Below are 4,081 nucleotides of genomic sequence, written 5' to 3'. Positions count from 1 at the left end.
TGTAAATCAAATAAAATCATGCAGCTAGCTTTGGTTGTGGTTGTCACTGAGCAGATCAAAGTTTCTAGCAAAGAGTCAGTTGCACCGACTAAAGTATTTGAGAGTGATGACTATGGCCTTATTGAAAAGGAAATAAAAAGTTCAAGAGGAATAACTTTAAGGTGATGATATTTTTCATTTTTACTGTCTCTGCCTCTCAAGTAAGGTTCAAAAACCACATTGTGAAGGTGTTGTGCAAACAAAATGTGAAATCTTCCCACAAGATAACAAGCATTTTCCTGAGACAATTTGCAAATTCCATGATGTATAGCATTTATAACATTTTTGCTTCATAGACACAAATTTTATACTAAAACTATTGCCTGAGAAATGGAAATTAGGAACTTCAATCAAGTTTTGAACTAATTTAAATTTACCAGCATTTTTATATATAGATCATCAAACAAAAATACTGCAGACTCCTGTTTAGATCAAAGTACCTCTAAAGGTTTACCCGGCTTCAAAACCAGTCTCAGCACAAGTCACATTCAGAATACAGCAAAAAAATTTCACCTGGATTCTAGTATTTGCATGACTATTATCTTGATCCTGATTGATGCAGGGAAATGACTGATTTTTTTTTTTTTTTCCCAAGATGACTAAAATGCCTGCAATTTTTTATCATATTTCACAGTTCAAACTTTAAGGAAGTTTGGCATATTTTTTTGCCAAAAAGTAGTGATTCTTATTTTCTCTTCACCTTAACAAGTTATTTACTTGAAAGGCTGTTTAATGTGGCAACAATTCCACATACTGTACACTAAACAGATTGGAGAAATAGTATTTTAGTCATGCTAAATGTCTTACACATTAGAGATTTTAGTTTTTCTCACCATCAGAGTTTCAAACTGAAGAGAATTCTTAATCCTATGATCAGCAGTATGTAATCAGAATGGAAAAGTAGCTTTCAGAATTTTTCCCACAGAACTGTTAAATTTTGTCCTCAGAGTTCACTTTACACAATTTCAAATATAGTTATTTTCTTCTTAAGCTTTCAAGTAAAATTCTTAATGCAAGAAGTTTCTGATAGTCAAAACACTAATCTTGATATGTGCTCCAATTCCTCTACTGCCAGGTCTCCCAATTTATTCTTGACAAAAGATGTAACAACTTTTTTTGCAAAGGATACTAAGTGAGACAGTACTTGTAGCACATATTTCCAGAGTTTGTTCTTTAATCAGTATCTCTTCAGCACCAAGCAGAACTTCAGCAGTGTCCTCTGCAATTAGCATACTCTTTGTTTCCTTCACAGGAGAATCAGTTCTTCATCATTATCAGTGGTATGAGTCCTTTGATATGAATTCAAATCATCTCCAGTTGTCTCATACTGCTTCAAACCTCAGCAATTTTACTTTATACAGTGGAGTTTCTTCATGGGAAACCAAATCTGAAAAAAACAATGCGAACACATTTCCACTGAGTCAAAACTTTATGTGGGTGTGAAGTACCATAAATCCTTTGTTTGGCACAGAGTACACATGAACTATTTAACAGTCATGGCACCCACAGGAGCTACTAGAGCAAACCTTTCAGCAGATCAGAGGTCTGTACAGAGAAAGAAGTGCTGAGATTAGCTTTCCATTTACCCTCCAGCACCAAACATCTAAAAATTCATTTCTTGGACAATCCTGGCCTTACAGCTGCTTGAATATTTTTGGATATTTTGCATCTTTACATCATTTTCCTGCTCGACTTTGCCTTCTATTCATTGTATTTCTATGTATTTCTTTTATTTTTATATATATTATCTTTGTATTTCACCTTTCCTTTTTTTTTTTTTTTTTTTTTTTTTTTTCCTCCTAACCCAAAGAGCAAGTCCCAGCCACTAGACTAATACTCACTAGCTACTAGCAGGACCCTTGGCAGATGCAGCTTTGTTGTTCATAGAAATGTGCAGAGTGCAATTTTTTATCTCAGAAAGCACTCCTTGGGAAACAGCTAATTTCCTCCTTGCTGTTGGACATTTCAGAATCAGCTAAAAATTTTGAATTCAAGTAAATTACACGCTTGGTTTGAAAATTCAAGCCCCTTCTGCAGAGAGTACCTGTATTCATGTTACTGCAAAATAACAGAGAGCAGTTATTTTTATTTCTTGGGTTGGCTGTTCAGAAGCATTGAATAAGAAGTTTTGTGACCAGTTTGGGTAGTGTGATGATCACTTCACCAATACTTCAACTTAGCATTTTAAAATTATTCATGATGCCCAGTCTCTCTAGGTTTCATTTTCTTGCATTTCACTTCAAAAAAATATTCTATTCACAATCTTTTGTCTAAAGTTCGCTTTTCTGTTATCTAAAACCAATTAATTTACCTCTGTTTAAAAAAGCAATAGCTAAATATGTAGTCAGCAGGCTTTTTAATTATTTTATCTGTAAACACTGCCCTGTAGATTTTCCAGCTCTCTCATTTCCAAAATTTCTTTTCTTATAACTAGAGCGAGACTTAAAAAAAAAAAAAAAAACACACAAAAAAAAAAAAAACCCCCACAAACAAACAACAACAACAACAACAAAAAACACCAAAAAACTATTCCAAGTGAATTGTTTTCTTACTAGCAGGTATTTTCAATATACTTTCAATATGTTTCAACCATTTTGAGTCCAGAGAAAAATCTGTCATATAAATGTAGAGAAATATTTTATTTAAAAAAAAAAAAGTGAAAAAAAAATTAAACTGAAGGGGTTCTTTTACCCATCTTTTACATCTTAACTGAAATAAAAATAATTTTTAAACTTTTTAAAATGTATGTTTTCCATACCGTTTTCCTGCATATTCCTAGGATTTTAATGACCAATACATACCAGTAAGCATTACCAAATGTGCATTTAGTGCTCTTCAAGCTTACATATACACTAATTTTAAAACCCAAAGAAGTTGAAGGTTTTATGCAATATTTTTGTAAAGAAGCAATAATAAATATTCAGCATATTTAGGAAGGCTATAGATATTTCTGGTATACAGAAATATCAGCGATCAGATCATGCTGTTAAACACTCATTCATCAACTATGATATTTACTGCAATTTTGTGTATAAACAAAATCCAGATCCAGATATAAAATCCAGTAAAGCACTATTCTGAAGCCTTCTACCTACTCAGTAGCCACACTGTCTTGAAGCAGCCGAGAATCTGATGTTAATTTTTATATATTTTTGTCTTGGTTTTGAAAGACAGTTGTCTGCCAGGGAAAGCTAGAGCCTCTCTTGGAATGGAGAAGGTAAACATCCCTTCCCTCCAAATTATTATAATTTTGCAATTAGGGGCTTTCAGGCAAAGATATGGGAATAGGAGTAACAGTTCTTTACCAGCAATATTAAAAAAAGGAGCATACAAATGTAGTAGTGAAAAACAAACAAACAAAAAAAACACCAACAAAACAAGCAAACAAGCAAACACAAATCCCAGAAGAAAAACCCTGACAGACCTGACACCCTGTTGGTCAGGGTGTTGGAAGAAGTCCAAATAAGTCCTCCTGGAGTAACAGATGTGGTTCTGTGGAGTAGAGATGGTCCTGTAGAAAGTCCAGTGGCAGTGAGATGGGTCCGGTCTTCCTCCAGGAATCCAGTGGAAAAACCAGAAACCTTCTGTCCTTCAGTCCCAGTTTTTATCTAGCTTGGAACGGTTGGTTCCTCCCCCACTGGGTGGAGCACCTCAAAATGGGATGATGGAATGTGTCATGTCATTGGTGGCTCATTATCAGAAGATGTGCCCCTGGAGCACAGAGAGGTGGTGAAAGAGAGAAGAAACACTGCCCCACCTGGTTTTAATGGCTGGGCCATTATCAGAAGGCATCCACCCCTCTCCCCACTGGAGTTACAAGAGAAGGAGAAAACATCTCCCAAGAAACAACTTTCAACAGATGAAATAGACTACATATTTTTTAGGTTACGTAACCCAAGACAATTTGGATGCTTTGAATTTGTTCAAGTTTGTCAAGACTTATGTATTGAAAGAAGTTTTGAGATGCTCAGCCTTCATTTCAGACCAGGGCAGCACAAAAGGCTTAATTTGATTTTTACTTCCCAAAACTTGTGCAACGTCT

At 34.9% G+C, this 4,081-nt stretch overlaps 1 long non-coding RNA gene across 1 annotated transcript; it reads right to left on the bottom strand.

Annotated features, from left to right (window-relative positions):
* Window positions 1-394: 394 nt before the first annotated feature.
* LOC120758633 (uncharacterized) lies at window positions 395-3,662 on the bottom strand. Its single transcript, XR_005702956.2, has 2 exons — window positions 3,464-3,662; window positions 395-1,426 (listed from the first exon to the last, which is right to left on the bottom strand). It is a non-coding gene; the product is annotated as an uncharacterized LOC120758633 (long non-coding RNA).
* Between the last annotated feature and the right edge of the window lie 419 nt (window positions 3,663-4,081).

Source organism: Hirundo rustica, chromosome 1, assembly GCF_015227805.2.
Source record: "Hirundo rustica isolate bHirRus1 chromosome 1, bHirRus1.pri.v3, whole genome shotgun sequence".
NCBI classification, from domain to species: domain Eukaryota; kingdom Metazoa; phylum Chordata; class Aves; order Passeriformes; family Hirundinidae; genus Hirundo; species Hirundo rustica.
This window is presented reverse-complemented; position numbering and strand designations above follow the sequence as displayed.